Genomic DNA, 14,025 nt, shown 5'->3' on the forward strand with positions numbered 1-14,025 from the left:
AGGGGAGGAAAAAGAATTTAAGGTGGAAAGAGAAGGTAAAAGGGTGTTATAGGAACTGCTTTAACTGAAGTTCAATGGACGAACTTTGGAAGACCACCTTAAAATACAAATGAAATCTGAAAATTTGGCCATAGGCACCCTTGACTCTAACTTGTCCCACTTTGAGACCTGTTATTTGGACTCAACCACTCTGTTGCAACCTGATACGTTCCACGGCTTCCTGGCTGAACTCTGTCCCTGCCATGAGCTCTGTTCCTGCTGTGGGCTTCCCTGCTAATCTCTGACCTGCTTCATTTCTCTTCCACTGCTTTGTGTCATCAGAACTTCTTTTCTAAGGAGTCCCAAGAGAACAGACTCTGCTTCCATCACCTCCCCATGTCCTGGAGCTCAGACATCAGCAGGAAGACCAGATCTTCCAAGTGCTGAGATCTCCAACGCCATTGCAAGACCCCAGAGTCAGCCCTGTCAAAAAAGGGCCCCCTGGACACCTGTCCCCAAGTCTGGTGGGGCAAACACTTGCTCAAGGCACTAGACGTTAAGCCCTGTGAGACATTATGTTGTTAGCAGTGAATGTGTTACTAAAGATGTTCGTGGTGTATGTGTCAGCCCAGCAGCCCAGAAGAATGCACAGCTGTGCTCTGGTGGTGGGTAGCTGCAGCTTCACTAAAAAGTGCAGCAGGTGCCAAGTGGCGCTTAGCGATGGCTCAGGCCTGCCCTGTATGTTAGATACCAAAGTAGATGGGCCTATGAGTTCTGAGAGGCCCACGGAAACAAAAAGGCTCTTAGAGAGAACTCATTTTGAAGCAGAAATCAAAAAATGTCAGAATTGGAGGGTAGAGTCATGTTTTAGGGTGTCCTCAGAAACCAAGGGCAAAACAGCAGGTCTTAACGGGCCAAAATCATCTGGAGAAAACAGTTTTAAGACTAAGGATATGTAAGGTGAGAAGGGAAGATAGAGGCAGATGGGCAAGATGGTGCAGGCAGAGACAACTCATGTCCTCAAAGGCCAAGGACCTTGAGAGGTGATGCGAAGTTGAAAGGCAAAGTTGGTGTCGGGCTCAGACCCCACCCATTTGTCAGGAAGGCAGGTGGGAGACAGGGCTGTATTCAGAGTCAGCTATTATTGTACAAGTGTAAGGGGTCAGGTGGATAAACCAGACTGTAGGAAGAACTGAGCTAAGTGATCCATCAAAGTCTACTCCATTCTTTTCCACGAATTGTGAATGTAACCATAGCTTCAAACACATAACCAGAACCCACGTCCAGTTCTCTCTTTTAGGTAGGATCTAGATTTGGGTTCTAGAAATTCAGAAACCAAACCAAAATCCTGTTCCCTCTCCCTTCCTGGCCACATCCAGTCAATTGGCAGGTCCTAGGGCCTTTCACCCACAAGGGGCCAAGTTGTCTCTCTTATTGGGCTTATTTATCATGGCCATCACTCTTACATGCTTATTTTTATTACAAAAAAAATCATATGTTAAACATAATACAACACTAGTATGTTATTTGTTCCAAGGGGAAACTAAGGATATCATAAATACCAAACATTTCCCACTGAACCCCATTCAGAAATGACATCAGATACAATCAGATACAATTCTCAGACAAACAGTATATAGCTGTTACATTCAACAGGCCCTGTAGTTAATCCCAGAGCTCAGTGGTTAGCTTAGGTTTCATTAGAACAAGAAGAGAGAGGGAGAAGATGTATTTAGTGTTGGCCACTTGCGATCGGAGAACAGCGTGATCGCGCTCACAGATTTCATGAGAACTTTACAAATGGAAAAACAGTGTACAGCTTCCCAAATTTGGTCAGATCAATGTAAAGTAAGCATAAGCAACATCTTATACATGCGTGCGCTTTCCTTGCCTCCCCCACGTGCAAAGGTGAACCACCATGTTGATATCCACAGCCTCACTTTGTTCATGGCACCATGGTGTCTCCCCAATCGGTCGTCCACTCCTTCCATGTAACACACAGCTACAATTACGTATCTTTATATTAGTGGCTGTCTGAGGAAGGGATTGTATGGTGACATAGAAGACCTGAGGCGGCAACGCTCTTGCATTTCCTGGACACGGATATCGCAGTGAAAACAGACTGGGCAAGCAGAGAATGAGGGAGAGAAACACCTACAAACTGCGGAGGTGAATGGAATCTTGGGGGAGGAAAGCCTCCCTTCTGCCCCCACACCCCCTCAAAAAAACAGAAAGGGAGGTGATCTCCACATAGGAAAGGCGGAAGTTAGACGTTGGTCATGGATGGACGATTAGGCGGTGGGGATCTAAAGTGGACATGAAGAGGGGCTGCTGGATGTGGGATAAGTGGGAGAACCCTGAGTGGAAATTGGGTGCACAGGCAGCCTGGAGAGGTTTTGGGCCTCTGCATGGCACAGTCAGATCTGTAGTTCAGAGAAACCATCAGGCGTCCCCCAGGAACTATGGGAAATGATGTGTGTATGTGTCCACACGACCACAATATCAACCTACTGGGAAAAGGAGACTATTTTTTAAAAAAACAATGACTTTCCTATAACTTGCAAAAATTAAATGAGCAGTGTATCTTATAGAAAATGGGAAAATAATCTTTTTTAAAGAAAAGGTTGGCAGGAGCTATGGCATAGTGAGTAAAGCTACTACCTGTATTGCTGGCCTTCCAAATGGGCTCCAAGTCAAGTCCTGGATATTCCACTTCCAATCCATCTCCCTTCTAATGTGCCTGGGAGAGCAGCAGAGGAAGATTCAAGTTCCTGAACCTTTGCATCGACATGGGAGACCTGGAAGAAACTCCTCGCTCCTGGCTTCAGACTGAACTAGTTATGTGGCTGTTGCAACCATTTGGGGAGTGAACCAGAAGGTTGAAGACCTCTCTCTCTCTCTCTCTTTCTGTAACTCTTTCAAATAATCTTTTTTTTAAAAGGAGGGGTGTGGATGTCAACTGCATTAGCTATATGGCAGTTGCCAAATAACACACACTCTCTCTCTCTCTCTCTTTCTCTCTCTCTCTCTCTCTCTCTCTGTAACCTCGACTTTCAAATAATAATTCTTTTTTTTTTTTTTAACGTGGGGTGGATGTCAACTACATAGTAAGACCAAGGAGAGGAAAGTTGATTCCATGCATCAAGAGGTTACTGAAGGACACCAGCAACCATCCAAGTCCAGCTTAGGTTACCGAGGCAGGAATATGTCCCACCCCTCAGCACTACCCAGAGCTAGGCAGCCCAGGACAGAAGACAATAATTTTATGTTCAGTGAAAGTACATCTAGATTACTAGAAAAGAAAAAAATACGTTTAAAAATACACATTCACCCATAGGCCTACCAGGCTCATCTCCTCCCACGGCAGGTGTGGAAGCTGGAAGCTGACCTCCAAGAGCATCCTGACCACAGCTCTGCCACAGTGGGTATTGGATCAATGACTATCTGGGGCACTAAACTGCAGTTGTGCGTGGGAAAGACTGAGATGTGCATTACGTAAACTGCACACATTTAGAAAATCGATTCTGTCCTGAAAGTGGACGAGCTGCTCAGACAGCAGCCTCCCTGCAGTAAGGAACAGAATTCACTCTGTCTCTTTCTCCCGCTTGATTTAAACATGAACACCCATCATAAAATTGCAACTGCCTTGAAAGATTTTTAGATTGATGATGAGAGAGCTCAGGATACACAGAGATTTTAGTTATCTCTATTTGGTGCTCTATTTTGGATAGAGGTTATCTAAATCCAGACATTTCTGTGACCACTAGTTGCTAATTTAGTAGTATGCCATTTTGGGCATGCCCTGTGGCACACAGGGTAAAGCTACAACCTGTGACTCTGGCACCCTGTATGGATGCTGATTCTCATTCCAGCTGTTCCACTTCTGATTCAGCTCTCTGCTAAAGGCCTGGGGAAAGGCAGCAGAAGATGGCCCAAGTGTTTGGGGCCCTGCCACCCACGTGAGAGGCTGAAGCTCCTGTCTTCAGCCTGGCCCAGCACAGGCTGTTATAGCCATCTGGGGATGGCCTGAACTAGTGGGTGGAAGATCTCTCTTGCTTTCTCTCTCTTCTCATCCTTCCCCTATCTCCCTCTCTCTCTGTAACTCTGTCTTTCTAAATATAGAAGTCTCTCTCTTTTTTAAGTCATGTTGTGTTCACCCTGGAAGCCTTTGTGTATGAAGAATACAGAAGATCGTGGTGAGGTGTCCAGAGGCTTTCTGGGGAAGGACCTACTTGATTCTCATTACAGAGTGTGTCCAATAACCCATTTCCCAACTATGAACAATTTTCTAACAATGTTTCCAATATGTCCCCAGGTCTCAACAGCCTATCGCAGTCATAATGCAAAAAATAATTTAAAAGCAATGTGGATTTTTAAGGTAGCAGATGTCCAGGACTGCATGGTGTTTCAGGCACAGTTTGATTGGGCTGCACTCGTCCCCTCAGCATCATCCCGTCCTGCTCTGGCCTCATCCTCCAACAGCCTCCCTCCTGGTAAGGGCAGCCTCAACAGCCCCAAACCCTCCATACAGCAGTACAGCAAAGGGAAAAGAACACGGCTTCCCTGAGCATTAAACAAACTCCTAGCCATCACCCTGACCGGGTCACTGCAGATGACACACATCTGTGATCACATCACCAAAGACCACGCTGGTGTGGCCAGCAAAAACCAAGTGAGAAGGACTCCAAGACTGAGAATAGAATCCGCTACCAAGCCTCTCAGGGTTTCCTGGATGCCAGAGGTAATTGGCCACTACAGTGACAAACACTAAACCACAGTGATCATTAAAGAATTCTGAAACCACACCAACAAAGTTTTCCTTCAGTGTCATTTCTGCTATGGCATTAGTGATGTCGAGTTAAAAGACTTTGAGTATAATTTACATAACTCAAAGCTTATAATGAAATAGCATCTACTTATTAAAGCACTTTGTGGTTTAAATGCTTATATCCACTAAAATTAACTTTTTGAAATAATTTTCAATTTTTAGAATTAAAATAAAGATGATTGTAATGTATTTGCTGTTTGGAACCGCTCACTTGAATGATAGACTCATCATAGTCTAATTATGTGTGCCTGCTCCATCTTGGGGTCTGCTTCAATAAGAATGCAACAACAGAAACCACTCTGCAGCCTTAGAAGCTTCCATGGTGCTCTGTCTGCCCTGCTTTTATAAATGGCTTAACTAACTGGATCCATCAACTGTCCATATTGATATTATCTGTTATGAAATGTCCACAGTCCTGCATCTGCTGCAAATCACAAATCATTCTGAAAGGGAGGATGGATGCCATGATGTCAAAGCCAGACAGAAATGAACCCAGTGAGCAGCAGTGCCCACCCTGCTGCTTACAGGATCCTGAGCTTGAGCCCAAAGCAATGGCTCAATGGATAATCCTCCCCCACCAAGCACCAGGATCCCATTTGGGCACCAGTTCATGTCCCAGCTGCTCCACTTCCCAACCAGCTCCCTGCTTGTAGCCTGGCAAGGTAGACGAGGATGACCCAAAGCCTTAGGACTCTGCACTTGTGTGGGGGAACCAGAGGAGGTTCCTGGCTCCGGATCAGCTCAGCTCTGGTTGTTGCATGCATTTGGGGAGTGAACCAGTGGATGAAAGATCTTTCTTTCTGTCTCTCCTCTCTGTGAATCTGCCTTTCCAATAATTAAAAAAATCTAAAAAGAAAAAGAAAGAGAGAGAGAGAATCCTAAGCCTGCTTGTGTGACTACTCAGAAGTTCTTTGCAGGAATTGTAATGCAGATGATTACCAGCTGTGACAGGAACACCATGGATCACAATATGACCTTCTTAACGCTAAGATGCCCTGAATCATCTAACACATCAGACACGGATGACTGCAGTTGCTGACAGGTGCTTGTCCAAATGAAGGATGCTTCCACTCATATCCCCAGGACACAGTCTGAGATGCATGTCCAGGATACAGGACTGTTCTGCACCCAGGTCATCTTCCTGATGCACCTGAGGGAGAATGCACTGACCTTCTGGTGGCCACAATGGCAACCTGGCAACCAAAGACAACTCATCTTTCCTGACATCTCTTTTCCACTTATTTCTGTGAAAATCAGAATCTCACAGAAATATCTAACTCCTTGATTCACCAGTGGCTGAGCTCATTGCTGTGGCTGACAAAGGAAAGAGGTGGGCTGCAGTCTAAGCTGCCCTGCAGACCCATTGGGGTTGTCATCCCACACTCTATCTGCTCCTGCATGCAGCTTGGCAAGCTGCGCAGGCACAGGAGAGCCACAAGCTTCACTAGGCAGCACTCTGCAATGGTCAAGTCCACGCCCTGCATCCTCTACAGCTCCTCCCCTAACCCTCATGGGGGTTCTATTCTTCCTGACCTCAGAAGTGGCCACAGCGCTCACTGTGGTTGTAATGCCCACGCTCTCAATTGCTTGCCTCTTCCTCTGCAGACTCAGAGAGCTGGTGTTGCAGTGCGCAAGCAAGATACAGTCAGGGAGAGGGATTGGTCCAAAATGGATTCTCAGAGTCAGTGGGGACTGACAGAGCAAGAGACTTAGGGGTGTGTGCTGTATCCCACCCTGCCTCCCCCAAGCATGTGGTAGTGGCAGGGGAGAGGAGAGGTGCAGACAGGATGGGGGGGGGCAGGCAGCTGCGGACAGTCGGTGATGGTGATGACAGCTAGGACCTGCCTGGGTGAAAGGGTAGGGTTCAGGAGTCTGCAGTCTTTGCTCTAAGTGGGAGTAGGCAGAGCAGGCTCCCCTAGCAGTCGCTTTAGCCTGCAGGGTCTCTGGTTGCCCTCTAGGCTCTTGGTGTTCTTGAGACACTGCAGGTATTTCCCTGGATAGCAGTGCAGGGTGGTTGAGAAAGTGGGGGCATCTCCCCATGGTCTCAGCACCAGGGGCACAGTTGTTAGCAGCACAGCAGCCCTGACACTCAGAGGAGTGGGTCAGCTGGAGGGTGTTGCCAGCTCTGGGCTGGAGCAGCTGAAGGCTGTCCTGCTGCACCCTGCACAGACAAGCACAGGTCTGGAGAGCTGGGCCCACTAACTCCACCATGGGCAGTCGGAGTACGGAGGAAGCCTGAGGTTAGGGGAGCAGTGCTGTGTGAGGGCCAGGCTGCACAGGAGGCAGGACCCCTGGGACAGCACAGCTGCCCCACCAGAGGCTGAGTCTAGAGGCTCCTGGCTGGCTCCAGTGCGCTTGCGGTCTGCAGGGGTTGGAGGGGAGATTCCTGCTCTCCCTGCCCCCGCCTGCACTGGGAGGATGTGAGCTCTCCAGAACCTCCAGGATCCTGTTGATGCTTCATCTGTGGGGGGCGGAGCTTTTTTCCCTCTCCCCCTCTTCCTTCCCTGTATGACCCCACTCCTCCTTTGCCCTCTCCCAGGAGGAGATCAAACTCAGCCTCTTCCTAGCAGGGGAGGGGACAGGCTAGATGGTGGTTTGTAGCCCTGATCACCTGTTCAGGCGCTGAAGATAGAGCGTGGAATGTAGGCCTGAGGCTGGGGAACCTCAAGGCTCTGTAGGGGCCGGGATCTGAGAGTCGCCAGCAGACACCATCGGCCTCTGCTTTGGAGGATGCCCAGACACTCGTGGGAGGGGCCCGTGAGAGACCCTGGAGGAAGAGCCCAGAGTCAGGGCTGCACAGTGCAGGCCAGGGACGCAGGGGAGCCGGCCTGCTGGGGCAGAGGGGACAGGCTCCACACTGACAAACGTGACATCTGGAGCAGGTTGTACACGTGCAGCCCCAGGAGTGAGGAACTGGTGGAGAAACCTGCTGAGCTACACTCCTGAGGGGGGCGGGGGCACGTGCACTTGGTGGAGGGAACGCTGGGGAAGTCCTTGCAGAACACGTGTTGGGGGAAGCGTTTCCGCATGTAGGCGCGCGAGCCGGTGTGGGCATCAACGGACATCAACGGACACCTCCAGAGGCCCGAGCTAAACCGGCCGTTGCTTCCGTGAGACAGTTGCAGCCGTTTGGCACTGCACGCACCACTGCTTGGGAGCTCGTTGGGACCTGCGGAGTCCGATCAGACTGAGTTGTCCTGTCTGGGCACTCTCCTTGCAGGCTCCTGGTGCCTCGCCCAGGGCTCCAGATGCGCCACAAGGCCAGGTATTGCGGGTCCTCTCCCGCAGATCACAGAGGGCAAAGCTATGCCCCGCGAGAGCTCACCCAAATCCATCAGGCCCACGGAAGGTACTACTGTGTGTCTCTTGGAGAGTGGGACAGGGGTCGCTTTCTCCATGGCTACCTGGTCCCCAGCATCACCCACCAGGATGCAAAGGCTTCCAGGCAGGTGCGTGCTGTGGGGGCCTGACTGGCTGCTGCCAACATAAGTTTCGTTCCTCGCAGGCAGGTTCTCTTGCCCTTTGCAAGAAATTTAGAAAAACAACATTTGGGGCTTAGATTTTTTTTTTTCTGGAGACAACAGATAGCAATGTTCTCACCTGCTCTGGTTGCCCAAGACAAAAAATATCCTTTGATGTCTGGACAAGGGAAACATGCGTCGTGGTCCTAGGAGCTGGAGGCCTCCGCGCACCAGGAAAGATCGGACCACCCCTGCCCTCATGGCCTTATTCACTTGGAGCATTGTGCCCTTGGCTCACTTCCTTGGAGTGTTTTTCTCTTACACGAGGCTGATTTAGCCTGCACATCACTGGCAGACATTTTAAGACGAAGAATAACAGAAATCAGTAAAAAGGTTTACATTTCTGGTAAGTCTTTAAAAACCTGTTAACAGTTACATCTGACTGAATTCATACGTTGCTAAGTATCTTTTGGCCCTCTGCTCATAAGAGTCCCCATTTGAAAAAAAAAAGATTTCTTTTTATTGGAAAGACAGATACACAGAGACGAGGAGGAGAGACAGAGAGGAACATCTTCTGTCTGATGATTCACTCCTCAAGTGGCTGCAATGGCGGGAGGAGCTGTGCTGACCCAAAACCAGGAGCCTGGAGCCTCTTCTGAATCTCCCACGCAGGTGCAGGATCCCAAGGCTTTGGGCAGTCCTCTACTGCTTTCCCAGGCCACAATCAGGGAGCTGGATGGGTAACAGGGATGCTGGGATTAGAACCAGCACCCAGCACCCATGTGGGATCCAGGTGCGTGCAAGGCGAGGACTTTCAGCCGCAAAGCCACGCCGCCAGGCCCAAGATTCCTTTTCTAATATATTTGGGCAAGTTTGGACTTTTCCAACTAACCATGGAGACACGGAGCATTCACCAACGGGTCTTTTCTAACCTCTTCAGAAGCTGAAATTGTGTGCCATTTTACATGTCAGTTTTTTTGAATCATTTGAGCAGAATGTAATAGAATATACGGTTTTGTTTGAAAAAAAAAAAAAACACTGGGTGCAATTTTGTTAAAAGTATTGCCTGTTAGCAATTCTGCAAAAGATCAAATGTGAATTTTAAAAATTAGTCATATCATTTTCATTGTTTTTTTTTAACAAAGGAAAAAATTCATTCAACATTTTTTGAGGTTTCACAAAAGGAATTTGGAAAATTAGTTTTCTTCCCAAACTGGAGTGAAAGGCCAGTTATATTTCTGAGAGAATGTTCCTTTGCTCATAATTTTAAGCCCCAAATGGTAGACAAGTGTTGCTCTGAAGTGATTTGATGGTAACTCAGACGGTACATGAAATCTTCTGTAGCATTACATATTGGGTATGTGTGTCCACATGCTGATTTGCTCTTACTTTTGTATGACAGAGTGGAAGCTTCCAGAGGCCAGGAAACAGGAATTCACTCAGCGTTTGGGGAGCTGCAGCCAGCACACAAGTGCCATGGTCAGCCTTAGACAGCCCACAGCACCTTCCTCTGGGGCGCCCTCTTCTGCTCCTGGTGGGTATCTCACTTGACCTTCCTCTTAACAATTAGTGCCCCCCGTTTCTATCTTGCCCAGCTGCATTGGACAGAGAGGTTGTAATTTGTGTGTGTTTCACCATTTTCAGAACCAATGAAAGTGCATTAGAATGGAACTAGAAGCTCTGGGTTCCTGACCCACATCTACCAGAACATAATTATATCCCCTTGGGTAAGTCCTAACTACTGTAAGGTGCATTTCCTTTCATTTATTTTGACAGGATCTTTAACTAGAAGACCAGGAATACTAGGGACTTTCACTAAGTTCATGGGTTGTGTGGACTGTGAAAAACTTACACATGATTGCAAAAGTCATGGATAAATCTAAATTTGCATTTCAAAATTAATTAATTTGGAAGCCAGAGTGTCAGACAGACAGAGCATGATGAAAAAAAAGAGGCCTTTCATTGATTCATTCTTTAATTGCCCAGCATGGGTGGGAAGAACTTGACCCACATCTCCCACATGTGTGACTGGAACACAAGCCCTTGGGCTCATTTCTGCCTCCCGGGGTCTGGATGCGCAGGAAGCTAGGGACAGGAACTAGAGGCAGCCGTCACACCCAAGCACTCTACTTGGGGGTGGCCCTCTTAACCAGCGTTTTAACACCTTGAGCCCATATCATCTACTCCTAAACTCAGTCCTTTGAACTTTAGCCTCTCATCTTAAAAATTAGACACCTTAGACGTCTCTTTGGTATTCTAAAACATGACGCCATCGCACATGGAACCGAGTAGCCTCTCTGTAAATGTGCTCTCAAGAGCTTCCTCCATTTTCTGGGTGAAACGGCCAAGATACAGCAGAAGCAGGTGACTTGACTGGAGACTCCAAAGTAGTTGGAACCGAAGCAAGATGTCCTTTCTCTAGCTCTCCTTTGCCGACGCATCCACTGCAGACTGCTGTGAGGCACACTGGAAATGTATTTCAAAGGAGCTTAAGCCTGAAATTGTGAACTATTAGGAGGAAAAACTTCTACACTCTTGAGGCTTGCCACTTGCTATGTGAACTTCACACCAGACAAGTCACTTTCTAAAGATTACCTCGAGGTGGTTATGTAAGAAGTGGACACCCATGACTTGGGAGTGGGATTCAGTCCTCACCCTCAGAACCATGCTCAGCTCACGTGGAACAACCCCCTTCGCCCTCTCCTAGCCAACAGATCCCTTGGGCACCAGGAACACCTGCTAACAACTCTTGGTGTTGCTTTGGCACGTGAGGTTTTTTGGGGGGTACCAAAGTTGGCCATCAAAATGGGATGTGAGCAAACTAGAAAGTCTGTATACATAAAATTTACCACCAAGATACAGATGCATAGGAAAAAAAATCACGACTGTTAACAGTGGTGTACCAGTGTTCAGTGGTGCCACTTCTTGTCCCCACACCTGATGCTTCCCCACCCTTTTATATACCAAACTCTTTTATTTTCCTGTGCCCGAATCCTTTCCTGGCTCCCATCATGTGTTCAGAACCAATCCAGGGAGCTCAGTGAGAAATCTGGGACAAGGCCACAGGTACCAGTTGGCTGACGTGGTTAGGGCAGGGCCTCATGGTAAAAAAAAAAAAAAAAAAAAAAAAAAAAAACATCCTGAAGCCTGCAGGTCTCCATCCTTCCTCTGAGGGTGTGAAGAAGGGGTCTGTGTCCCAGGCTACTGAGTGACTGCTAGCAAATAAAGGGCAAATAAGGCCACAGTACTTTCTCATGTTTTCCTGTTTAAATGTGAGTTGTGTGGGCAGAGAATGGAAAGTTGGGTTACTCCTCCTCTGTCCTGGTCTTCCTCCCCTGTCAAGAGCTCCTTAGGGCCATCCAGCTCTGAACCTGGCCTGAGTGTCCCTGGAGTGAGCATGTGACTTGTTAGGAAAGCTTTGGGAAGAATTTCCTAGGGTTGCTCAATACCCCTCAGTCTGGTCTCTTGTTTGAAACTGCACATGAGGTCCTTTGGCCTCTGCAGTCCTGTGCGTGACGACTGCTTGACAAAACATCAGCACTTCTGGAATTTGGGATGATTTGGCTATCATTCAAAATGAAATTCTAAACCATGCTCACCTTGAATATGAAGATGATTTTGATCTCCATCTTAACTCTGTAAGTTATTGTAATACTCCAGCCTTGGGGAGTGCAGGGGACTCCTCCCTGAAGGCTGTTACTAGACCCCAGCACTGAACAGACACTGAAGTACAGAATGAGAAGGATGTATTTTGGTGCCTGCTTGCGGAGAGCAGTGAGATGTCTGAGCTGTGACAGTCTGAAACAATGGGGTTCCATCAGACAGGTGTGTGCAATAAAGACCCGGAGTCCTGCATTTGCTGGAAAGAATTATATAGAAGTTTGTGGCTCTAAATGATGCAACTTGCTTTTTTCACCCCTACAATTCATTCTTTATTAAATAAAGAAATTTATTTACTTTAAATAAATAAATTTTTAAAGTAAAATTGGCATGATAGATAATATTAAATTTAACAGGCAAGGTAAAATTTGAAGAAGAGAAAAAATTAAGACAATTTGTTCTGGTTTAATTTTCTAATAAGTACACCATTAAGTTTATTCTATCTATAAAGATACACTAGACAGGTTTACAGAACACCCTCAGAAATCATTTTTGCTTATTTCTGAATCAGTCCAGGATTCCACAAACTGATTTCCTGATTTCTAATAAGACTTCAGATTAAAATGTAATTGTTTATGATATAAAAAGGAAGTTATCTGGCACACAGTCTGATTTGAAAGCCCTTGTCTTTATACTGCAGTGATACCTATTGGCAGACCAGAGTTCAAATCCTAACACCTTCATTTACCTAAAGGCTTATTTATCCAAGTATCTTATCATGTGTCTTGCCAGTGTTTTTTTCTTTTCTGTCAAGTTTATTTAAAAGGTGAGAAAATCACAGAAACATATCCAGAGAGGGGGAAGGTAGGAGAGAAGAAAGGTGGGAGAGAGCTGGTTCTGCATTTTTTTTACATCCCTGGGGACAGAGAGGACACTCCTCCCCGTTGCTTGGCTTATATGAGCCTGGGGAAAGGGCTGGTTACACGTGGTTACCAGTGCCAGATGAGGAGTGCAACCTGGGAAGGTACTATTTGATCCACATGTAAGCAGATTGTATTACATACGGTGGGGCAGTATGGCTTCCAATTTGAGTCTAAACTTTTACCAGTTATCGATGACTACTTTAGACACAGTGTCTATAGACTTGGGGACTTGCTGTAGAAGTCCACCTAAAATACAGTCCAAAACCGAAGTATTAAAATTGGTGTCGTGTGACATGTGGCAATCCAACAGCAGCTTCCTGAGGGGATCAAAAGATTGCTAAATCACATCTGTCTTAAAATGTCATAGCTGTAATTTACAAACTTCCATTTTTACTGATTGCAAAGCAAGCAAAGTCTGTTCCTTTCTTGGTTCTTCTAGGCGCAGATAGCTATGTGCCATGTCCAGCATCTAAGAAGCAGGAAGTGTGAGGATGTCTGGCTGACATCTCAGGTGGAGAAAATCACAAAGACCCAAAGATGTTCAGACATTTTTGGACAAGACAATCCAACACACATCAAAGAGGGTGTGACCTCAGCAGTGGTTACACGACTGGAAGAGAAGCTTGGAAGAAACAGGCTCAAGGGCTCCCATCCTCATGTCTTGTCATCTCTGCCACTGAAACCACAGAGTCCTTGGTCCTTGAAGTCAGCAGGTGCAGGTGTGTGGTACAGAACTTGTGTATCCTGTTCCCTGTGAAAGAATGTTGGCACAGAGTCTGGCCCAGCCCCTCACAACTCAGGCGTGTCAAGTACTCCACCACCGTGGAGTTGAGGAGCAAGGATGCAGAGCAGAGGCCAAGGACCATGCACAGGTTTCCATTTCCATCACCATCTGGGAAAGCCATGGGCCACCATGGGCAAGAAGGAAGGGCTCGAGAACACCAGGGAGCCACGCTGCCAGTGCCACACCCATAGTAAATCAACACAGAGCTGTGGCCAGATGGGCCACCCAAGACACCTGCAAGGGCTGGGGACCCCCGGGTCAGCATCTCCTCTCCATGGGGTGAGTTTGTCTTCCCCAGACCCTCCAGCACATACTTGCAAACCATATGTAGATATGCAAACCACACAGTTGGTACCACTTAGTGTGATCTTGCACCTCTCTTTTGCTTTCATTAACTGAGTCCCTGCTCAGCAAACCATCACTGTCCACTCATAGGGCATGATCTGGGGG

At 47.3% G+C, this 14,025-nt stretch overlaps 1 long non-coding RNA gene across 1 annotated transcript; it reads left to right on the top strand.

The window, feature by feature from the left end:
* Positions 1-7,865: 7,865 nt before the first annotated feature.
* Positions 7,866-13,290, top strand: LOC131482513 (uncharacterized). The gene is made up of 4 exons (XR_009247063.1): positions 7,866-8,256; positions 9,671-9,802; positions 9,913-9,995; positions 13,231-13,290. It is a non-coding gene; the product is annotated as an uncharacterized LOC131482513 (long non-coding RNA).
* Positions 13,291-14,025: the final 735 nt, after the last annotated feature.

This window comes from Ochotona princeps, chromosome 18 (genome assembly GCF_030435755.1).
Source record: "Ochotona princeps isolate mOchPri1 chromosome 18, mOchPri1.hap1, whole genome shotgun sequence".
Lineage (NCBI taxonomy): Eukaryota > Metazoa > Chordata > Mammalia > Lagomorpha > Ochotonidae > Ochotona > Ochotona princeps.